The 25,388-nt window shown below is 44.4% G+C and overlaps 1 long non-coding RNA gene across 1 annotated transcript; it reads right to left on the reverse strand.

Moving 5' to 3' along the window:
- Positions 1-277: 277 nt before the first annotated feature.
- LOC128328294 (uncharacterized) lies at positions 278-3,736 on the reverse strand. The gene is made up of 3 exons (XR_008309123.1): positions 3,406-3,736; positions 2,410-2,478; positions 278-751 (listed from the first exon to the last, which is right to left on the reverse strand). It is a non-coding gene; the product is annotated as an uncharacterized LOC128328294 (long non-coding RNA).
- Positions 3,737-25,388: the final 21,652 nt, after the last annotated feature.

Raw genomic sequence — 25,388 nt, forward strand, 5'->3', positions numbered from 1 at the left:
AATGTATGTTCAGATGATGTCTTAACTGTATCAGGTCAATTCTCACTCACTATCTCCTTCCATCTTGATTCTAGACGATATTTTATTTTTAAAAATTTCTGTACATTTTACAAAATAACAATATTATTAACCTTCTACAATATTCTTACAAACATATTATTAACATTTTAAAATAGTATTACAAAAATAACAATATTTGTAACATTTTAAAGTATTATTACAAAAATAACAATATTTGTAACATTTTACAAAATGACAAAACAACATTGCTCACCCTTCCATCCTTCCTTCCCACATGTTCTGGACTGCAGGACATATACACAAGGAAGGATAAATCTTCTTGGCATTTTAATTTTCTCTCTGAAAAATTTGTTTTGCTACATAAGTATTGAAGAATTCTGGGAGCGCTTTTCATTATTTCTGTCCTTATGAAAGCAGCTGTTCCATGAACATTGAACATTTTGTTACTTCATCATGAACTAGAGTGATATTATGGCATGATGGGGGCTGTTGAGGCGATAGCCAACCCATTTCTCATCCACACAGGTCTCGCTGATTGATTTAATGTGTCAGCTTCGAAGCACTTAGTCATCCCTGATCGTTATTTGACTCCATGTTATTTATGTAAATGATGCTTTACTCCTTTTCTTTCGGACGGATAAATCCAGTTGGACGCAACTGTTTAGAAGATAAGAGGTCTTTCCTTGAGGGATTATGATAGCAGAAGTGGTCTAGTTCAATCTTCATATAACTATGAGGAGAAAGACATGGGTAAGCATCTCTTACTTTATGTTCCCATTCAGGGAGTTATGACAAAATGGAGGAACCCTGTGGGAAAGACTGAATAAAAACAGGAAAGACAAATGGCCACTTCAGAGATAAAAGCTGATTGAAACTCCCTATATGACTATATGAAATTCCCTCATACGGTCCTAGCGTATATAAAACTGAGAGACACCATTAAACTCATCTGAAGTCTCTATCAATGCATGGGAGGCTGCATAGTGCAAGGATAAAAGTGGCAGAAAAAGCTTTTTTCTGTATACAAAAGAATTTTAGCCCTATTCAGCCAATAAGGCTAAATGTCGCATAAGTGTACAGATATCTGTATACTCATGCATGTTTTTGTGTGAATGACTGTATCTGCTTTCATTTTTAAAATAAACTTTGGTACAGACCCCTCAAATTCATGGTACAGATTAGGGATGCGTGAACTGGTTTGAGTTCAAACCGGTTTGCCATTGAACCCGGTCTGTTCGAAGGCTCACCCTCGAGCCAAACAGGGCTATGTTTGGTTCAACTTCGAACTAAACACACCAGGGAGGCTGAACCCTGAACCAGCTTGAACTTGAGCCTAACAGGGGTTCTAGTTCAGGGTGCCAAAACCGAACATGCCTGGTCCGGTTCAAGTCTGGTCCAGACTCAAACCAAACTGGGCAAACCGGTTTTGTGCACACCCCTAGTACAGATAAGAAGTGTACTGCCGTACCTGTGTTCAACATAACATGTGAATAACTGTACCTGTGTATAGATCTGTATCTGGGTACATGGTACACACGTATGCAGTGGCATAGGTAGGGTATAGATGGTCCGTGTTCAGGCCCCCCGCCACCCCAACCCAACGGTGGCTCCCCTGCACCGTTGGGGCCACCGTACCCACTGCGATGGCCCCCAAGAACTTCTTCTTCCCCTACCTCTCTGTCGAGGCTGCTGCGCTCACTGTGATGGGCACCTGGCGGTGGACCCCTGGCACCTCTTCTTTCCCCAGCAGATGTGGTGCACTGCTTTCTCCCTTTGCATGCGGCGATGGCAGCAGTGGCAGTTGAGCAGAGGTAGCAGGGCAGCCTATCTCCTTCAGGGAGGCTGTTGTCACTACATGCACATTGGGGAGAAAAGGGGTGCCCCGTGTTCAGCGGGGAGAAAAGGGGCACCTCACATGTGGCAGGGAGCAAAGGGCACCAGGGGGGCCATGGCCGGGTGCCTGTCACAGTGAGTGCTGCGGCACCGACAGCAGCTGTGCATGGGTTCTTGGAACAGCTCTGCCCCAGTTCTCTAAGTGTTGAACATAATATGTGAATAGGGCTTTTGTATAATGCAGGCATTGTATATTGCTTGTCTATACCCCAATAAGCAGGGAATTAGATTCGCCAGACTCCAAAAAGCTACTTTGGGTGTGCCTAGCAATGACACTTCTCTTTCGGCATCTGACCACTATAACATATTTGTTTTATTATTCCAATTTATACCCTGCAAATCAGAGCAGGAAAAAGAAATCAAAATCAGTTTCAGACATTTTCTATAGGAGCCAGATTTGTAGCTGGTGGGGGCTTGAAGGTATATAATATTGGTGTCTTGTGGATTTTGCTGACTTATTTAAAATGTGTGTAAAGTAGTCAAGTGGTCTCTTACCAACACTTTACCTAGCTTGAGCCAGAAGTCCCTCCTTTCTTCATTAGCACAACTGTTGCAAGGTTGGGCCTTGTAGGAGAAGAAAGATGCGAAATAGTTAATCAGCAGCTCCTTCTCTTCTTGCCCATTCCATGTTTCTGTTGGGCCAGATGAACGCTGAAGGTTTTTCAGATGAACACTAAATGTATTTAGCTTTGGCCAAAGCTTCACACAGACCCACTGAACAATTAATCAGGCAGTCGCACTTAGGGTTCATGGGGGCCACCACAGGCACCCAGGCCTTCAATGAAGAACACTGATTTAAGTTGTGAAATAAAGCTAAAAGGTAAAGTGTGCTGTTGAGTCGGTGTCAACTCCTGGTGCCCACAGAGTCCTGTGGTTTGGTAGAATACAGGGAGGGTTAACATTGCCATCTCTCGCGCAGTATGAGATGATGCCTTTCAGCAACTTCCTATATTGCTGCTGCCTGATATAGATGTTTCCCATATTCTGGCAAACATACCAGCAGGGATTCGAACCGGCAACTTTTGGCTTGCTAGTCAAGTAATTGCCCCACTGCGCCATTAGGTGGCTTAAGGTGTGAAATAGGGACATGCAAATTGATTTGTGGCTGAATCAATTCGACTCAAACCAGGGTGATTCGAGTGATTCGACCTCAAATCAAATCACCCTTAAGGATGCTTACCAGATATGAAGTCAAATCAAATCACCCCTAATGCGAGCTTGAATCGGTTTGGCAATTCAAGCCTCCATTTTGTCCCCACCGATCTCCATTTTGTTCCCTCCGAGCTTCTGCCGTCACTGCCAGGGATGAATTTTTTGGAATAGTTATGTGTACTGGATTCTTGGTTGTGAAATGACTAGTTATTTTACAACCGAGAATCCACACTTCCAGAACAGTAAGAGTGTGGTGTCCCCTCTCTTTTTCACCCAATCCAGGGGGTTTTCAAGCCAATGAGAAGGAAGAGGAAGTTAATCCCAAGGTGACTGACTTACATGGTCAGTCTCTCTTCACACTGCCGCACCCAGGGAGCAATCTGCCGTTGGTTGAGCCGAAGTCATCTGTATTAAGGAAAATGATTGCTGCTAAGGAGATTTATTGTAGGTCATCCTCCAAGGAAGTGGAAGCAAAAAAAAAAATTGTGCTAACATTATCTCTTCTGGCTCTTGTATGGCTGTTAAAAATTTATTTCAAAAAAAGGGAGGGGGAGGAATGATAGATAGATGCAAAGACAGGAGACAGATGGATAGACAGGGAGAAAAAAAGACCAGGATCACATGCTCTGTGGACGACAATAGCTGTGTCTCCTTTTGCACTGTGTCTGTGTTACCAGGCTAAAAAGGTCCCCACGTTTCTTACCCCTTCCCTCAACTCGTCCTCCCCGCCACCACTGCACCGATTTATATGAAAATTAAGATTACAAATTAAAGCCAGGCTATCCTGGAGGTTTCCAGTTCATCAGCCATCCAACAAAAATGATGTTGCATTTCTATGCATAATTCCCAGGAGATTACTCTGTCCTTACAGCTTAGCCGTGTCCCTGATATAAAAGATCTCTATCCACTTTTATTGAAATCAAGAACTAACATCATAATCCCAATATTGAGGTATAATCTTCATTATCTCCTGAACCTCTTGAAGGTTTCCCCACCCCCCACTTCATCCCCACCCCTCACCATTGTCTCTCTATTGCTTTAGAGCTTTTTCAACAGAAATCTCTTGGCATTTTTCTTTATGTGGCTAAAATTATAAACAACATCATAATAGTAAAAATGCCTCCAAAACCCTTATCATCACTTGTCAGGACTTCAGTTTCCCATGTATCAAGTAATAAGCTAATTTCAATTATTTTATAATGGGTTTTCCTTTGTACTAAAGCCCCTTTGTATTCCCACAGAGCCTAAAGAGGAACTGTGTGTGTCACCTTACTTCAGTTTGCGGAAGGACCATAGCTCAATGGAAGACCACCTGCTTTTTGTGCAGAAAGTCCCAGGTTCAACCCCAGACCTTTCCAGATAGGGCTAGGAAATATCCACCTGGAACTCTGGAGAGCCATTAGCAGGTAGCATAGACATTGAGGCTCTTCCCATGGTTAATGAGAAGAGCCTCTAGCAGGGGCGTAACAAGGCTGGAGTGGGCCCAGAGACAAAATTTTAAAATGGGCCCCTCGCTGATACACACACTTCACAATATATAGTCATGTGACTTGCCTCTGGGGGGGCCCTTGAGGCGTGGGGGGCCCCAGGCAGCCGCCTCCCCTTGCCTAATATTAATTACGCCCCTGGCCTCTAGGGGGCCAAGCCCGCTCTCCCCACACACGAGCAGGGCGGCAGCCCTGGGAGGCCGGATCGGCTGCCCACACGACCACCGGCTCTGTTACGGAGCCGGCAGGGACTGGGGAGTTTGGGGGCCGCACAGCCCCTGGAAGCTCCAGCATACCTTGTGCAAGTGCGCAGGGCATGCTGGAGAGATGACTGAGCCGGGAGGCTGCTTTTGAGCCTCCCGGTCAGGGGTCTACTTGTGAGTTGCCGTGGCACGGAGCCGTGGCGCAGCAACACACAAGTTAAAAAAACGGGTTTGCGGAGCACTCGCTCCACAAACCTGGTTTAAGGGCAGGGGTTCTTTAGTGGGTTATCTGCTGAAGAACCCCCGGGCTCACAGCCGAGCCTGGTGGTTCACACGATGGGAGAAAATTGGGCTAGCCTCTGCAAGCCTGATTTTCTCACATCATGTGAATAGCCTCAATACTGTAGTGAACAATGGTCTGGATCAGTATAAGCCAGCTCTGTATGGATGAGTTCAGACATATGCAGAATAATGTCTGAATCCACCTTGGGTAACCTTATATGAACATAAGAACAGCCCAGTTTCACACAGTGGCCCACCAGATGCCGCTGGAAGCCTACAGGCAGGAGTTGAGGGCATGCCCTCCCTCCTGCTGTTAGTCCCCTGCAACTGGTACTCAGAGGCATCCTACCTTTGAGGTTGGAGGTGGCCTGTAGCCCTCCGACTAGTAGCTGATGATAGACCTCTCCTCCATGAAGTTATCCAAACCCCTCTTAAAGCCATCTAGGTTGTTGACTCTCACCACATCTTGTGGCAGAGAATTCCACAAGTTGATTATGCATTGTGTAAAAAAAGCCCTTCCATTTGTTGGTCCTAAATTTCCTGGCAATCAATTTCATGAGAATATATATATATATATATATATATATATATATATATATATATAATATTTCATTTATATTTCATTTCATTTATATACCACCCAAAAAGTATATATATATATATATATATATATATATATATATATATATATATATATTTCATTTATATACCACCCAAAACGCAAGTCTCTGGGTGGTTTACAACAAAGCAATAAAAACAACAGATTAAAAGATTAAAACATTGCAACAATTCAAATTTTAACCGTTAGAACTATTAAAAACATAATTAAAACAATATCTTATTAAAAGCCTGGGTGAACAAATGTGTCTTGACTGCCTTTTTAAAAGTTGTAAGAGATGTGGAGGGTCTTATTTCAGCAGGAAGTGTGTTCCAAAGCCCCGGGGCAGCAACGGAGAAGGCCCGTCCCTGAGTAGCCACCAGACAAGCCGGTGGCAACTGCAGACAAACCTCTCCAGATGATCTCAATGGGCAGTGTGGTTCATAGCGAAGAAGGCGCTCTCTTAAATATTAGCAGCAAAAACTAGCAGCTAAAATGAGTTCTGGAGCTGATATTCCAGAATAACAGGCCACCAAAGCAGACTCATACACCAGTGTGAACTGGAATACTAATATTGCGGTGCTAAGGCCACCAGCCTTTCAACTGACCACTCTCCATTATGTGAAAACCTTTAACTATGATTTCTGCAGGTCACACCAAAAGGCACAAGAGCAGGCTAGGCTGGTTTGATCTGGACAGTTGGCACTGGCAACCTGTGAAGAATTCTCTCCTTGGTAAGCAAGACCTAGCCTACTATGCCTAGTCTGCATCCTTTGCTAATAGTGTACAAAGAGTCACCATTGCTTGATATAGGTTTGTGCATTTCCTCAGAAAATCTTTCCTCAGCTGAGTCCAGTTAATTACCAGTTCTCCCCCTTCAGAGCTTTAATAGCTGTGGGCTATGCCTCAGGCTGTTAACTACCAGACTAGTCATTAAATACCGGTCAAGATGATTTCTTCAAGATTACAGTCTCATTTTATGATTAAAGTGGCGATTCCCCACTGGAATGGAAGGGAAACAAAAGATGGGTTCTGCAGTTGTCAAATACAGCATGTGCATTGCTGCAAGCCCCATGTTGTTTCTTTGGATAAAGCCTGATTTAGATGGGGTTGGAACACTGCACATGCGCAAGGACGTTGCACTAGCGCAAGGCTGTAGGGCTGGCTAGTTGTACTAAATCTGGAGCTTGTGTTCCAGGCTACAGGTGCACTAGAACACGTTTGTTCATGCATATTCAACAATGCACAACATGCACTAACATGTTTGTTTGTGCATACGCAACAATGCACATTGCACAATCTGTGGCATGCCTCATTTTGCCGGAAACTTTTACATAATAGTGCAATACTTACTAACTAGCTAACTAACTAACTTACTTACTTACTTAAGCTGCTCTTTGTCCTAAGACCCCATGGTGGTTAACAACACGATAAAAACAATTCAATAAAACCATAAAAAGAACAAATGCAAATGCGGCTAAAAATAATTTTTAAAGAGCAAGGGACAGCAAATCGGCTAAAAGCCTGAATAAGTCTTGACTTTCCTCCTAAACTTTCCTCTTTGACTTTCCTCCAGTCTTGACTTCCCTCCTGAAGGCTGGGATAGAGGAAGCCTTGTGGGTCTCAGGTGAGAGTGAGTTCCACAGCCTAGGGGCTTTCACTGAGAAGGCCCTGTCCCGTGCCACATGATCAACGAACAGGCCTCAGCAGGTGTCAACATGTAGAGTAGAGCCCCTCCCCCCAGCCGATCTAGTCAGGTGGGTAGATTCAGCTGGGAGCAGATGGTTGCTAGATACCCAATAGCACACTTATGAAGATCCCTGTGATATAGTGTCTTGAACTAGCTCAATTTTGTTTGTTGCCCATGCACAGCATTTATCAGGATGTTGTCCATGGAGTCTATTAGTTTAGAGCCAAATCAGCAACTATTTTTCCCCAGGGGGCAGACTTTGATAAGTGGGGAGGATGGAAAGTTCTGTGTCTGCAGATATTGGTCTCTTCACACTCCTCTTTTTGTCTCTCACTGGAAATAAGAAGTGAGGGCTTGGATTGGGCTAAGGGCTGCCAGCTGCTGATGCCTACTTTAGAGAAAGCCCTCTTTTCTTGCTATTCATGATGTACAATGCTGAAACTGTCAAGGTGCTGCCGTAAGGACAATTCTCCAATGTGGTGCTTATGCGGGTTACCCAGCAAAGTCACCAGAAGCAGGCTTTGTTGCTGATCTAGTGTCCTATTATGTTAAGCATAAAAGGACCGCTCCACTGAGCCTTCTGTGTGCCAGAAATGAATATCAAGGGTACTAGGATCTTATATATCTTATATATCTTTTTAGCTTTTCATTGATAACTTGTAATTTTATTTTTTTTAATTATTTGTCATTTTAATTGTAGTTTTAAGCCTGGTCTTTTAACTTCTCCTGCTGTTGCTCAGTCGTAGTGCATCTGCTCTGCATGCAGAAGATTCCAGGTTTAATAGCTGGCATCTCTAGGTCGGGCTGGGAAAAACCACAGACTAGAACCCTGAGGGCCCACAGCCAATCAGAGTGGAAAATATTGAGCTACATGGACCAAGAATATAACTCAGTATAAGGCAGCTACTAGGGAAGTGCCAAACCAGTTTTGCCAAACCTGTTTTGCTAGTTCAGCTCAAATCTTGACCGGGTTCGAGACAACCCAGCCCAGTTCAGTTTTGTGCCCAGTCATATTGGGCCCAGTCATTTTGTGCCCAGTCATATTAGCCCCCAAACCACCACCCCTGCTGGCCTGCAAATTTATCATTGGAGGCCCGGTTCAGGCCTTTGCGCACTTGTGGAGGCCATTTTAGTGACCTCCGTGTATTCGCAGAGGCCGTTTGCATGACTACCAGATTCCCCTTTACCAGTAGAGCTTCAGTCTGGTTCTATGTCAAACCCGGCTCGAACCGAGCCTGCTCACACAGCCCTAGCAGCTATCTATGTAGCTTTCCCACAATTGGTATTCAGAGGCATCCTGCCTCTGAACCTGGATGCAGCACATAGCCATCAAAGCTCATAGCCATTGACAAATATACCTACCATGAATGTGTTCAATATCCTTTTAAAGTCATTCAAACTAGTGGCCACCACCATGCTCTGTGGCAACAGTTCCCATAGATTAATTATGCACTGTGTGAAAAAGTCCTTCCTGTTGTCCATCCTACATATCCTGCCAGTCAGTTTCATTGGACACTCCCTGCTTCTAGAGTTGTGCAAGAGAGAGAAAAACGTATCTATATGATCCTGTTGGCACCTCAGAGTGAGGGACTGAATCTGGGACTCTCTGCACGCAAAGCAGTTGCTCTACTCCTGTGCTACAGCCCCATGTAATGCCATTTGGATTGAGTTAAATCAGGGGCTCTCAACCTTGGATCTTCAGATGTTCCTGGACTACAACTCCACCACAGAGACAAATCCAAGTATTATTTCCCACTCCCCCTTTTGCTCTCCCATCCAAAAGACTGGAATTTTACTGCAAAGTGTCAGACAATACAGTCATAGTATGCTAAGTTTCTATAGCTGGAGTTAATTATTTCAAAAGGCGCTGTTGTTTAAAGAAGACTAATTTACTCACTCCTCTACCCCAGAATAAGCCGTAGAAGCCAGTGCAGCCTGGTAGGTAGGAAACTTTCAGCCTCCCAAGAGCCAGGCCAACTCTTTAGCCAACTGGGCTGGCTGAGACCATGTGTGCAGAAGGATGCAGGGTCATCTCCCTTGCAGATTTCAGCTGGCCTGGTACTGACTGATCTCTCTTCCCATTCCAGTCCTTTCTGCCACATGGTCTTGGACAAGAAGAGAAAACTAGCCTGGAAAGTGGACTGGAAGGTTTTACTCAATCCAAAAAGACAGCCATTCCATTCACACATGCCCATACACACGATCATGCAAACCCTGGTCAGAGTCTGTACCAAGGTATGTGTGGTTGTGTGAATGGGGCGAGTATTTTCTAAGAGGAATCTGTAAAGATGTGCAATTTGATTTGACCTCAAATTGATTTGGTTGAATCGGGTGCAATTTGGTGATTGAATCACCCTCAAAATAAAGGGCCCAATTTCGGGTTGAAGAGAATCATGCCCGATTTGATCTGAATTGATTTGAGTGATTCAGGTGTCATTTTGAGGCCTGTTTTGCTGGTAGACCAGCTGTCTGAGACAGGCAGATGCACTCTGTCCGGAGCAGAGGGCTGGTCTACCTGACATCCCCAATTGGTAGACCAGATCTCAATGAAAAAAGCCATTTTAGGCCAATTTTCCAAGCAAAATCAGCCTCAAAATGGTGCTTGAATCACCCAAATCAATTCTGGTGATTCTAGCGTGATTCATCAAAACAGCCAGCTGTTTTTGACAAATCAGTTTGATGATTCTGCGATTTGATTCGAGCTCAAATTGAATAGCAGAATCTCCTAGCAATCTGGCCCATTTTATGAACAAGTTTGAAAATATTAAGCAAGCTCCATTAATAAGATAAATAAACTAACATTAATTACCTTACCTCTATAAGTATTTAATGTAGAACAAAATCCTTTCTCCCCAACAACATTCTTCGCCGCCACTTTGCGCCCCCAAACTAGTTCTAGGTTCGCTCTGAGACCCTACCTTTGTTTCTGTAAGAAATGTTTCTTGTGCTTTTTTACGACACATCTGCAGCTGACAGGTGATAAAATTTTCCTTATTTTTAGATGGAGGAGAGGGGAGAACCCCTCCCTGGGGTAATACAGTTTGGTCATCTGCTCTGGCTCATAGCAACAGGCCTCTGTGATCGCCAGATGAAAGAGCACCACATCAATATTGTCATTATTTAAGCAGATAGAATGGAGAGAGCAGAAAATAATGAAGCCATGTCACAAGGAATTACTTTGATTCTTGCTCTGAACTAAATAAGTCTATACTTGCCATGGAAACACACAGGTAAGCTGAGTTTACAGCCATCTTGCTTTTTCATCTGCTAAGCTGATAACACAGAGACATATTGACAGAGGCTGAAGGAAAACATTAAATATTTCATCAGTAAGATTATACCCTGCAAAGACAGATGTTGGAAAGCCATAATATTTAAAAATAAAGAGATAAACACATGCTTTGCAGGATGGATAGATGGATTTTTTTTTTCCTGTGGTGGGAAGGGAGGGCAAAGGGAAGGGGGAGCAAGGGAACGGGAGATTTACTGTGTATGCAACGAATAGGAAATTACTGTTTCCTAAAAGCAGATTAACAGCCAAATAGTCTTCATTTATTCACAGAAGTAGCAACAATGGGAGGAAGGAAAAGGGGAAATTCATCTGGAATGGGCCACATTACATAGATACAGATTGATGGGTTATTTTATTTTATTTATTAAAACACGTATACTGCCTTTGCACCAGAGGCCTTCCACAAAACTAACATGAAATACTGCATGGTTTAAAAAGTAACAAGCAACAAAAGGAAGTTTGGATGATGTGGAGAACAGGGAGTCAGGAATTCTTATCCAAACCACAGTAGAATTTGGGGTTTTGTGATGGAAGCCTCTTTTGTTAGCCCTTGAAGCTCATTTCTAGGCCCAACCCTAGGGGGCTTCACTGCATTTTTAAAAGACAGAAAGAATTAATAGCCCTATACAGACATTATGCTGTGCCTGCATTCAGATGTCTGCACATGTATACATGTGAATGACTGTACCTGCATGCATGCTAAAAGTGAACCTGGGTACAGGCCCCCTGGAATAAAGGTTACAGCTAGGAAGTGTGCTGCTGTACTCATGTTCCACAGAACGTGTGAATAACTGTACCTGTGTACAGATCTGTACATTGTGTACACAGACTGTATGAGTGTTGAATGGGCTGTGTGAATAAAGAACACAACCCTGTCCACACACTTACAATCAAAACCGATGTTGGGGAGGAGAGAAGGTAGTGAGCATGAATTGTCCCCTGCGCTAAGTAGGGCCCACCTTGGTTTGTATTTGGATGGGTGACTAAATGTGAGCTATGTAAGACAGTCCCCATAATGAATAGGGTCATAGCTCAGTGGAAGAGCAGAACATGCCGGGCTCAGTCCCTGGCATCTCCATGTAGGGCTGGAAAAGACTCCTGCCTGAAACTTGGCTGATGCCAATCAGTGTAGACAATATTGAGCTAGATGGACCAATGGTCTGACTCAGTATAAGGCAGCTTCCTATCTATCTATCTATCTATCTATCTATCTATCTATCTATCTATCTATCTATCCAATTTATATACCGCCCTTCCAAAAAAGGCTCAGGGCAGTTTACATCAAAATAAAAACAATTAAAATCAATTAACAGTTAAAATCAAAACTATAAAAACAGCATAAAACTAATTTACAGTTAAAACATTTAAACATTTAAAACCCCCGGAGAACCAGGCCGAACACTAACAGCAGTTAAAAACAATTTACAACAAATTAAAAACCCTGGAAGGCAAGGCCAAACAAATATAAGTGCTCTCCTGAAGGCCAGCAATGAATTCAGATTATGGATTTCTGCCGGGAGCACATTCCACAACCCCAGGGCAGCTACAGAGAAGGCCCGCCTCTGAGTCGCCACCAGACGAACCAGTGGTAACTGGAGACAGATCTCCTCTGATGACCTTAAAGTGCGGTGGGGATCATGTAGAAGAAGGCGCTCTCTAAGATAACCTGGACCTAAGCTGTTCCTGTGTTCACAGGGGGGGTGGGATTTGTTTAGCAATGTGCCACCAGCCATTCTTGAAATCCTATCAATGTAAATGATTTCCTCACTCAATGATGAGATTGACAAATGCCAATACTGAGTACCTTTGGAACACTGTACATACTCTCAGTGTCTCTCAATGAGCTTGTTCTCCCAGCCAACCATTTCTTGGTAGGAGAGGGTAAACCAGGGTACAGAGGCTTGTTTGGAGCCAAGGGATTCTCTCCTACCTAGCTCCTGCCTAAGAGGATATCCCAGCTTTTAAACCCAGTTCTAAACTGAGGTAGGACAGAAATTCTTACCTTAGAATTCAGTCATCTGGGTTTTTGAACTCCTGGGAGCAGGTGACTATGTTTATCATAGAACTGAGTGGAAAGCTGGGCCAGGAAGAGTGGAGCTGCTGTGGTACTGAAGGCTGCATCTCTGCTGCTCATGCAATGCATTATGGGATAGCTGGAGAACCCAAGCTCCTGATTTCAGCTATGGAGAAGGTCGCTGTGGCATTCATATGGGTGGGTGAGCTGTAGAGCCAAAATGAGATTATCTAGGAGCTGGAAGGTAGGATCCTGCCTTATCTCCAGCCCACACCCATTTGGTCGTGAGAATGGTGTTATGTACAAACAGTGTTCAGAGCATCATTTGCAAATCATGACCCTGGCCATGCAAAGGCCCATTGGGCATGCGCGGTGGCCTCCAAAATGCCCACCGTGATGGCGTGAAGCCTGGAATGGGCCGAAGACCGCCTGAACAGGGCAATTTCACACATAATAGAGACTGGCGGGGGGGGAGGGGGAACCTCCAGAGACCCCCCGTGGCCTCGGATAAGCCCCCCAGAAGGGGTAAGTAGTAGTAGTAGTAGTAGTAGTAGTAGTAGTAATATATTTTTAAAATGATCTTGACCCTCCCCCGCCCCGGATGGACGGGGTGGAGGTTCAGTCCAGTGCCAAACTGAACTGTGGGGTTCGGTCTGACACCAGTCCAGCAAACTGAACAGGTTCGATTTATAATCATGTGGGATCAGGGCCATTCGAACAGTATCAGCTGCATCAGCCATCTGTGACTAGGACTGGCCCTGTTTGACATGGTAAAGCAGAGATGAGATCATTGGTCTTCAGGAGTTCTACTTAACATTCTCCTCTGTGAACCTTGGTTGCAATTAGAATATTCCCTGGTGTTTAGGTAAATAGTTGATAAATATTTGATATTTTGGATCTATAATTCTCCATGATAAATTCAAAAATTTTGCAGTAGTGGTCAGTATTTGATAGGATCTGATTTTGGGTAAACATATGAACCTAGGAAGCTGCCTTATACTGAGTCAGACCTTTGGTCCATCTAGCTCAGTATAGTCTACACAGACTGACAGTGGCTTCTCTGAAGTTGCAGGCTAGAATCTCTCTCAGCCCTATCTTGGTGATTCCAGGGAGGGAACTTGGAACCTTCTGCATGCAAGCATGCAGATTCTGTTCCCAGCATTGAAGGGGAAGATATTAGATATTCTCTAAGGGGAATATCTTTCAGTGCACACACATTTTCACACAGCTCATAAATAATCTATGGAATTCTTTGCCATAGAATGTGGTGATGGCCACCGGCTTGGATGGCTTTAAAAGGGGCTTAGACAAATTCATGATGGACAGTTCTATCAAAGACTATTAGTCTGGTGGCTGTGGTCCACCTCCAGCTTCAGAGGCATGATGCTTCTCAATACCAGTTGCAGGGGAGCAACAGCAGGAAAGAGGCCCTCACCCCTTGCCTGTTGGCTCCCCAGAGGCATCTGGTGGGCCACTGTGAGAAACAGGATGCAGGACTAGATGGGCCTTATGCCTGATCCAGCAGGGCTCTTCTTCTTATTATTATTATTATTACATTTATATCCCGCTCTTCCTCCAAGGAGCCCAGAGTACTACATACTTACGTTTCTCATCACAATAACCCTGTGAAGGAGGTTAGGCTGAGAGAGAGGTGACTGGCCCAGAGTCACCCAGCAAGTCTCATGGCTGAATGGGGATTTGAACTCAGGTCTCCCCGGTCCTAGTCCAGCACTCTAACCACTACACTACGCTGGCTCTCGTGTTATGTTCATGTTCTTGTCTTATGTTCTTATGTTCATGTAGTCTCCCTTCAAATGTAGCCAGGAGTGGACCCTGCTTAGCAAAGAGGACAATTCATGTTTGCTACTACAATACCAGCTCTGTATTTCAAGGCTGGAGTTCTCTCTCTCTCTCTCTCTCTCTCTCTCTCTCTCTCTCTCTCTCTCTCTCTCTCACACACACACACACACACACACACACACACACACACACACACACACAAACATACACACGTATAAGAATTCAACATCTAAAACCAGATAGAATTTGAAAATTTGGATTTTGCCTTCAGCCATTGTGGTCAGGGATGATGAGCATTTTAGTTCAACAATATCTAGGGACCAGCTGGGAACCCCTGGTGTGGACTATATTGAGCTAGATGGACCAAAAGTCTGACTCAATATGAGGCAGCTGCATTTATCAGCATTTCATAGCAGCAAACAAAGTCTCATAGTCCTTTTGATTGCATTGATGAAGCCTAGCCTCACTCCCCTCTCCCCCACCCACACCACCACAAATGGCTTTTTTTTTTTTAAAAAAGGCTCTCTTGCCTTCTTTGAAATCTATAGTTTCTGGCATATCTGGGGTAAGGTTAGACTTGGAACTTAACAGCTTTGTCAGTTTCTAACTTTGTTCCATATTTCATTGGATCATCCCAGCAATAATTAGTTGTCCAGTAAAATTAAGAGCAGTCTCTCTGGGTGAAGTGCTCAAATCAACATTTAGCAAGTAAGTTGTTACAATGACCCAGCAGGACAGCAAGCAAGCAAGATGCCGGCGATTGGCTGCACGTAGGTAAACATCACGGCTTCAGCAGCTTGCCCTGAAGTTTTGCAAACGCATGCATTATGGCCAGCCAGGGAGAAGACGTTTTCCTCTCAGAAGGATGGCAGTTTGATGGCGTTGCTCAAGTGACTGTATCTCTGAATTGACCTGATGGCTCTGGCATAGCTCCCCAGAAACCTCATGCCACAGACCGTCAATTCAGCAAGTCCTTTGATGTTGCTGAAAAACCGTTTCTCACAGAGATGAAGTCTCCAGAACACAAAACAACACATGGGGTATTTTTCAGTAGGAAAGGTGTCTGCTCATTAAAGCCCTTAGTTGGATCTTCTTCTGCCCTTATTCTCATATTCAGTTGGGACTGACAGGACTTTAAACTCCTTATTAGGAGCTTAGGACTTGATCTTAGGAGCCAGGGATGCACAAATGCTGGTTTATGGGTTGGAGATACGCTACGAGGAAATAATATCTGTCCCATTCCCAGTGGCCTTACCATATTTTAAGCAGAGAGAGAGAGAAACACATATATTTATTAGATCGTTATCCTGCTTTTCAACTGGAATTCCCAAAGTTAGTTATAAATAATACCAGTAAAAAAGCAATAAATATATCCAAGCTTCCATTAACATCTCTTATGGAGACTGGCTGGCTGGCTGCAGATAGAATGGTTGTGGATGAAGCCAGTTCTTAGAAGGAGGCAGTGAAATAATATTGGTCTCAGCCAGACTGATAAAAGGGGCTTGGCTCCCTGACCTCTCTCTTCTGCAGCCAAGTGGCATGGCCTCAGTTTTCAAAAGTTGTGGGAGAAATAGCAATAATTTACACTTTAATGAACATTAAGAAGCTGCCTTATTCTGTGTCAGATCATAGTTACATTGAGCTTTGACTGTTCTGCCTGGCAGTTGCTCCTGAGGAATTCAAGGAGGAATCCCCTACATAGGCCAGGCCTTTTCCAGCAGGGCTCTGCTCTCTGTGATTACTCCAGTGGAGAGGCCCAATTGTTGTGCAGGTAGAACAGGGCCTTCTTGGCAATTGCCCCTGGATTGTGGCTTCCCTCCCTTCTGAAACCCACTCTCTCTCCTTCTCCTGTAAGTGAGTGAAAGCTGCTTTCTTCTTTGTCCTGACCTTTGGGCTATAAGGGAACTGGCTGGAATTTCTGCTGTATTTGTTCTACTCTGCATCCATACTCTGTAGGGTGTATTGGAATTTATTGTTTTTGACTTGGTGTTGATATGTTTTTATATTTGCTGTGACAACACACTGACAACACATACTCCCCTCTGAAGTAAAACTAAATTTAAAGGTAAATGAGATAAGTTTCAAAAGTAGCAACCATTTTTTAAAAGATTGAAAACTGGGGGCATCATGAAGATATAGATTATTGTAACGGCCTCTATCTAGGGTTACCTTTCATCGGAAAGCTACAACGGGTTCAGAATGCAGCGGCTCGTTTACTTATGGGTGCCAGAAAATATGACAGGGTAACACCTCTCCTGCATTCATTGCACTGGTTGCCTATTCGCTACTGAGTTCAATTTAAGGTCCTGGTTTTGACCTTCAAAGCCTTGAGGGGTTTGGCACCTGTTTACCTACAGACCCGCCTCTCCCATCCAGTTACATCCCGTCTGGTCAGATCTGGTCAGATGGCCCTTTTGTCGGTCCCCAATTTCCGAGAGGTTTGGGGTGCTAGAACCCGTGAAAGGGCTTTCTCAGTTGCCGCCCCACTTCTCTGGAATTCCCTTCCCCTGCAGATTCGTTTAGCTCCTTCTTTGTCGATTTTTAAATCTTTATTGAAAACTTTTCTTTTTTGCCAGGCTTTTACCCTGTAGTTTATCTATTCCCCCGCTCCGCTGTTAGTGACTTTAGTTTTATTTAGAATGTAATTTTAATGCTGTCTTGTTTTGCATGTTTTTGTACACCGCCCAGAGTCTTCAGAGTGGGCGGTATATCAAATAAATAAATAAATACATTGGCATTGCTGTCGCCCCAGGCTAGAACCTCTCTCTGAGGAGATCCGGTCTTGAATTTCCCCCTTTGTTAAGCAGGGTCTGCCCTGGTTTGCATTTGAAAGGGTGAATACGTTTGTGTGTGTGTCTGTGTGTGGGAACTGTAAGATATTGCCCTCAGGGGATGCGGCTATTCTGGGAAGAGCACCTGCATGCTTGCATGCAGAAAGTTCCAGGTTCCCTCCTTAGCATCTCCAAGATAGGGCTGAGAGAGCCTCCTGCCAGCAACCTTGTCAGTCTGTGTAGACAATGCCGAGTTAGATGGACCAAAGGTTTGACTCGGTAGAAGGCAGCTTCCTATGTTTCTATGTTCAGCAACTGCAGTGCTGGGGATGTGTGTTTGGGAGAGGAAATTAAAGAGTGAGAAGGTAGACTGATTCTTGCAATTCCTGATTCTTGCCCGTTATAGATGGATTTTTTCTTCTCTGCTCTGAAAGAAGCCAAGCTATTGTCACAAACCCTTCGTCTCAGAAAAATATCTTTTCCCCGAGCGCATGTGAATTTGCCCTTCCACCAACTCAGCCAGCTTCCCAAACTCTCTCCCAAACCTGTCCCTTCTTTCAGTAATGCTCACCCAGCCTGGCTGAAGCAGCTACGGTGGTGCTCAGGCAATGATGGTTGTTGCAGGTTATGTGAGGAGAGTGAAGAAGGGTGATCTTTCCTTCTCTCCCCTCTCTGGTTCCTAGTTCATGGCTTCCTCCTTCCTTCTTGCTCTGTGTTGGCACTGGAGCGCTGCTGTAGCTGCTGCTGACCCAGCCAGGCTAAGTGAGCACTTATACCCCTGCTACCTTGGCAAAGAGGCACCTTTTAATGTGGTGATTCTCTTTATTTAGCAGGGGGAGAGTAACTGGTCCTATCCACCCCCAGCACAGTAGCTCCAGTGACTGTTGTTGGTGTGTGTCTTATGTTTCGTTTTAGAATGTGAGCCCTTTGGGGACAGGGAGCCATTTTGTTTATCTTATTTATTTGTTATTTCTCTGTGTGAACTGCCCTGAGCCATTTTTGGAAGGGCAGTATAGAAATCGAATAAATAAAAATAATAAATAAATAAATATCCATAGCAGTAGTACTAGTAGTTGTAATAGTAGATAGTAGTAGTAGTAGTAGTAGTAGTAGTAGTAAACCTGGAATTTTTCTTTGGTTCAGATTTTAAGAGCAAGAGAAGAATTTGTGGACTTGTTAATGCTTGCCTCTTTGTACCTTGGCCCTTGTTGTGATTCCCAGCATCTCTAATTATCATGTAGAGATACGGAGGGACAATCCTGGGGTTATACATTTTACTGCAGTCTCCTGCCATATGCATTGCTTTGTGCAAACAAGGCCTGTGATTCTATCTTACTATGTGGTACTCCTCCGCCTGCCTGTTCTGCCCACTGCTGCAAGCAATGCTGTGAAATTGTTTTGTTTGGGTAAGGGAGGCATTCCATGTCGCCACTAAGCCTCCCTCCCACAATGAAGGATAAACAAAAGCTAGGCAAGCCCGAGCAACTGAATTGCCCTCATTTAATTAGCTCCTAGAGCTATGGTAGCAGCTGAGCCATTTCCTGTCTTTACAGACTGAGGCACATGGGCATTTTCCCATATGCATCGCTTACAGCAGCGAGGTTTAAGTGGGCTGCCTTTTGCAAATATAATTTTGTCTGCCTCTCTAAGGTCCACAGGTTAGGCACAAACATCTGTGAGATCTTTAGCAGAGGTTTGAGCAGCTGCTTCACATGTTGTTGAGCTTACACTTTGCTTTTCCATGACTTGGGCCAGGTTTTATTGGAGACCAAGAATGACATAATATATTGTGCATTCTATTTAGGGTTAAGATACATAGATCATCTCTGGCACTCTTGCTTGGGCCTGATTATCATTGCCGGGTCTGCAAAATATGTCTGAGGTCACAGTATCATGACTAGAACAGTTGTGAATAAGCCGAAGGGAAAGGCAAGATGCAAAATAGCTCCCTCCCTTCAAAAACAAAACATCAGCGGAAGCTGCTTTATCTTCGACTAATGAAAGCTGCTTGCTAGCTCCTAAGAAATAAACCTCGAATGTAACAGAAGTTCAGCACAACCTTATTGATCCCTTGGAAGTCTCTAAAGCAATCTGTTATGGATAGGCTCAAACAAATAGGAGCATTACACTGGGACACGCTGAGAAGTGGATAGGTCTGTGCCAAAAGTACTCACCGTTTTCTGGGAATCGCTTCTGCAGTACTGAGAATGCCTCTGTTTTCAACCATTTTTCAGCACATGCTTGAGAAAATGGTTGAATATGTTCATCCTGGTCACCATGTGGTCCCTGATTGGCTGGGACCGCCCATGAAAGGAAAAAAAAGCAGTAACCTAGCAATAATTGAATGGAAGGAACTGCAGCTAAAGGCAGGGGTGGGGATGGGGGTGTTCTCGTGAACTGGAGCGAAAGGAAGTGAATGTACACACAATCAACAATATTACAAAATATATTACAAAAAGTATTCCCCATCCATCACCCCTGGTGGCGAGTGGTAAAAACTGCCGCCCTGTAACCAGAAGGTTGCAAGTTCGATCCTGACCAAGGGCTCAAGGTTGACTCAGCCTTCCATCCTTCCGAGGTCAGTAAAATGAGTACCCAGAATGTTGGGGGGCAATATGCTAAATCATTGTAAACCGCTTAGAGAGCTTCGGCTATAGAGCGGTATATAAATGTAAGTGCTATTGCTATTGCTATTGCTATTGCTATCACCCAACCATCCCGTTGCCAGATTGCCATTTTGGCTTGAAAATCAAAACTGGAGAATATCTCTGGTAGCTATTTGAGAAGTGAATCGTGAATTCAAAGGAGTGGAGTGGATCCCCATCTTGAAAAACTTCCTCAGATGTTTGTTTGCTATCATTATCCTGAAGAGCTGACAACTTTCTATTATTATCATCATCACTGTTGTTGTTGTTATTAGCGGTTGTATACTATGTTTCAATTTTTTAAAAGGTTGTGTGGGAACATGGTGTGGCAAAGGGGCAGACAGAGGCTGATGGTCTCCCAGGGAAGGCAGGCGATCCTCTGCGATCCTCTGCCTTCCCTGTAGCCTTCCCTGTAGCCTTCCCTCCCGCCTCCCTCCCTATGTGAATGACCTCACTGGCTGACATCCTGACTCATGAAGTCTGTGCATAAGGATGCTCTGCAAAGGTGCACCAGATGCCAATGTGCTACTTCCTCACTCCTCCTGCAAGCGGGCTGTTGTACAAGGGGATTAAGCCTTCTGGGCTTTGCAACATTTTTCCTATCTGTCAGAACACTTCTGGAGCACAAGCAATGCTCAGAAGTCTTCAGAAGTGTCAGGCAGCTGTAGGGGGTGGGTAGAGAGCATTAGCATTAAGCATGAGGCACACAGGCACACGGGCCTTTCCCTGCTCCCTCACCATCCCGCCTCAGCACTGTCCTTCCCAAAAGGCCACAGGCAGCTCTGTCACAGCAGCATTTATTTATTTATTTATTTATTTTTACATTTATATCCCGCTCTTCCTCCAAGGAGCCCAGAGCGGTGTACTACGTACTTGAGTTTCTCCTCACAACAACCCTGTGAAGTAGGTTAGGCTGAGAGAGAAGTGACTGGCCCAGAGTCACCCAGCTAGTCTCATGGGGATTTGAACTCGGGTCTCCCCGGCTCCTAGCACTCTAACCACTACACCACCATGCTGCTATGCAGCAGCCATATGCGTGCTGCCACTAAAACAGCCCCGCATGGCCTTTTGGGAAGGACTCAGTGGTCATGTGCAATACAGCCTTTTAGGAAGGACAGTGCCATGACTGGAATAGCGATGGTGCAGAGGAGGGGAAGGTAGGGACCTGCATGCCTCATTCTTAAAGCTACCACTTGCCCCCCACCGAAGCCTTTTGGACGCGGCTGCCTGAATCGTTTCGGCACCTTGTTAATGACATACCGAAACAATTCATACACATCCCTACTCACCACAAAGTGTAGTAATAAGTTGCCAGGATTGTCAGTATTAAAGCACCATGACCCTGACCTGTATAACATGAAAGTCAGATAAAACTAGGCAGTATTCAAGATATACCCACCGAATGATGCTCAAGCTAGGAACCAGGCCGAGAGGCGAACAGAGAAGCAGAGCAATTCAGGGGGATTCGGCAAAGTTCTTTGAAGGTCTACCAATGGGAGCATTATTGGGAGAAGGCTGGCTTGCAGCAGTCCATTAAGAATGCCTGACTAATACCCCTGTTTTGCCATTGCTCACTTTTATGTGGGGGCCGGCCCGAAACGCAGTATATTATGCAACGGGTTTGTCATGTCTCAGCAATGATATTAACAATCTAATGCTAAACAGGTTCTGAGGAAATGAGGAGGGGGAAAAATGACTTACTATATTTACCCTGAAACAAGATTCAATCTGCCACTGTATTTAATGCTATATTTTTCATTATCTCACAAGCATATGTTGGAAGGGCTACAGATGATGAAGTTAGCTGCTGGGCAGAGCTATCATCAGTGCTTTCCATCTTTATTTTAATAAGAAGAATGAGCAAATTGTTTGTGACCTTTGTCAAGGGCTTCCTGGAAGACAAGGAAACCTAACTCGCAACAGAATCACTCGCCTGGAGCTCTGCTGAATATTCAAAGCCCTTGCTTGGAATAAATTGCATTGTAATAAAGCTATGGGGTCTGATGGTGTCATCGCTACTGTAGAAGCAAAGGGCTTTGTAGGCAAAAGTTGTGGCACATTTTATTCCCCTGATTTAACTGTGGCAAAATACTGTAATTTGAACCTCTAAAGTTGCAGGATACCTGGGAAATGCCTTCCTCTTTCAGCTGTGCATGGCAGTGTACCTGCTTGTCATGCTGCTGTGGATTATGTGAGGTTGGGTGTTTTTTAAAAAAATTATGTTGGTAGCCTGTTCTCTCCAAGTTGCTCAGCGTGGCATCCTTGGGAGTAGCATATATGAGAGCTTGTTCAGTAAAGATGGGCAGAGGCTTCCAGCAGTTACATCCCCCCTGCCCCCAGAGCTTTGGAAGCTACCAGCATGAAACAGTGGAATGGGGAGGCATACCCATTCACAAAATGGCCACTTGTACAAACACGTACATGATATGGTTTATTTATTTAGCATATTTGTATACTGCCCCAAACTCACATCTCTGGGCAGTTTACAATAAAACAACACAGATTAAAAACAAAGTTTAAAACAATTTAAAACAATGATAAATTCTATAAGCCTAATGAAAAGCCTCGGTGAATATATGTGTCCTAACCACCCTTTTAAAAGCTGCCAGAGGAACATAGGAACATAGGAAGCTGCCTTCTAATGAGTCAGACCATTGGTCCATCGAGTTCAGTACTGTCTACACAGACTAGCAGTGACTTCACCAAGGTTGCAGGCAGGAATCTCTCTCAGTCTTCTCTTGGAGATGTCAGGGAAGGAACTTGGAATCTTCTGCATGCAAGCATCCAGATGCTCTTCCCAGAGTGGCCCCATGTCTTACAGTGCTCACACATGGAGTGTCCCATTCAAATGCAAACCAGGGCAGACCCTGCTTAGCAAAGGGGACAATTCATGTTTGCTACCGCAAGACCAGCTCTCTACCATAAGAGGTGGGGAGGCTCTTATGTTGGCAGGGTGCACACTGATACATGGACAGAATCAAGGATGTTAACATCACACCTTCTGAATTCAGGCAGAATTTTGCAGCAGGATGGGAGGGGAGCAAGAGGACCTGCTTTGTGGGAGAAGAAACGGGAGAGAAATACATGGGAGAGAATGCCGAGCCCTCAAAGAGAAATGGATACAAAATGCTTCAGCCACGCCCCCACTCAGCCATTCAATCAGATATGCAGTATTGGCTGGAATTGGAAAGGAGGAAGAAGCAGGCCACAAAGTCTGGAGAGCTACTTCAGATAACCCCGGGAGCCACCCAAATTCTCTTTCCTGGGTATTTGCCAACAGCTGAGATTCCACCCCCATCAGATCCCTTTATAAAAAATGGTGTTACATTGGCTGTTTCCAGTCCTTTGGCTCAAAGCCTAATTTTAGGGGGAATTTACATATTTTTGCTAGAGGATCAGCAGTTTTACATTTAAGTTCTCTCTTAGGTGGATCCCATCTATACCTGGTGATTTGTTATTTTTTTCCTTTCATATGCCTTAGACCACCTTTCTTGTCACCACAATTTGAGTCATTTCTTCAGATTCCCTCCTGAGATGGTCAGTTCAGGCATGGGTATCTGTCCTATATCTTCTGCAGTGAAGACACATGTAAATAATCTGCTCAGTTCCCTGCAGTCTCCATATCCTCCTTAAGCACCATTTAACTCACGTCATCTAATGGTCCAACCACTTATGTGTCAAGTTTCCTGCTTCTGGTTATTTTATTAAAGATATTGTTCACCTTTATGTTGTTAGCCAGATGTCCCTCAAGTTCTTTTTGGTTTTTTCCACCATCTCCTCTAGTTACCTTATATTCCTTTTGCCAGACTCTGTGTTCTTTTTGTGTGTGTCTTAATTTGGGCAGAATCACAGTTTTCTGAACAAAGCCTCTTGCCTTTTATAGCTTCCTTGACTCTTGTCCATGAGCTATGCCAGCTTTCTCTTGGGGTTTTTGCTACACTTAGTGCTACCCATTCTGGTTGAACTGGTGCTAATGTGGTTTTAAATCATTTCTGTGTGTTCTGGAGAGATTCAACCCTCTTGACTTGCCCTTTCCTTTTCACCAGTCCCTTCATTTTTGAGAAGTTTACTCCTTCGAAGTCAAGCATGTCTGTGTTGGACTTCCATGGCAATTTTCTACTTGAATTGCACTATGGCAGGATGAAATTCCCAACTTTGGGTCCCGAAATGTTGTTGGACTACAACTCCCAAGGGCATTGTGGCTGGGATGATGGGAGTTGGTCCAACAACATCTGGGGACCCAAAGTTGGGAATTCCTGCAGTATGGTCCCTATTGGTTTATATTCTGAATATTTAGCATGTGCTGAATTGAGACAATTTTGACTGTACTGAAGCAGGTCTGCGGACAGATGCAAAGAGGATCGATTTCTTGCCAAATGCAGATGGACTCTACAGCCATCTGGCCCTGGACAGCCAAGTATCCAGCAAGACTCCCAAGATGAGCAACAAAGGCGGCAAACATCTTTAACCAAGGGGGCTTGATACTACCTCTATTATGTCCTCCATCTGTTTCCTGCAGCCTACCAGCATAATCGGCAATGTCCAATATGGGTTGAACCTCAATCACTCGGCTTCCATCAAAACCTCCTAATTGCAGAATGAAATAGTTATTTCTCAAATAAACCAAGTGCACACATGGCATCATATGCCAGCACTAAGGTACCATGGATACAATCACAGTGAATGATGAAAAGAACAGAATAAAAACATTGATGGCAACAAAAAACTGGAGTACCTTAACATATTCATTACTGAGCACAAAGACACATGTGTGCCATGCTGTAATATGAATGCAAAATGGGCATAAACCTTTTAATGGCACCAGAATAATGGCACTAGGGTTGCCAGAGCAGATCCTGCCACCTTAAAAATTCAAAGGGGGTGGGGGAAGATGCTGTTATTGTCCCACTACTGCTCCCTTTCTACTACCCTTCTCCTCTACCTGCTTCTTTGGGTGCCCAGATGTTGTTGAACTACAACTCCCATAATGGAGTTAATGGGAACGATGGGAGTTGTAGTCCAATAGCATCTGGGACCCAACTTTAAGAACCCCTGGATTAGTGGAAGAATGGAATGGGAGGCACAGTCGCTGCATCCTTTCCCACTGCTTTAGAGATGGGCAGAGTCTCTGGCAACCCCATGGACTGATGAGCAATTGGTGGGCTCAGAATGTGAGTCAAGTCTAGTGTGCCTGGCAGTTGGCCGGTTAGCCAATGCTACCACCCCAATCCACCATACATCCCATTTACCACCTCTATAATCCTATAACAGGGCAGCTGGCCCTCTCTAGGATACAACTTCCCTGCTCACACATGTGGACAAGGTTGGATCGACTAACAGAAGATTTATTGAAACACAACATTAATGAAAGGTAACCCAACCCAGTATTCTAAAGAGGCCTGCTTAGTAAGCCCCTGACTAGGGGAGGAGAGCTGGTCTTGTGGTAGCTCCCTCCCTGGCATCTCCAAGATAGGGCTGAGAAAGTTACCTGCCTGCAACCTTGGAGAAGCCGCTGCCAGTCTGTGAAGACAATACTGGGC

This window comes from Hemicordylus capensis, chromosome 5 (genome assembly GCF_027244095.1).
Source record: "Hemicordylus capensis ecotype Gifberg chromosome 5, rHemCap1.1.pri, whole genome shotgun sequence".
Taxonomy (NCBI): Eukaryota; Metazoa; Chordata; class Lepidosauria; order Squamata; family Cordylidae; genus Hemicordylus; species Hemicordylus capensis.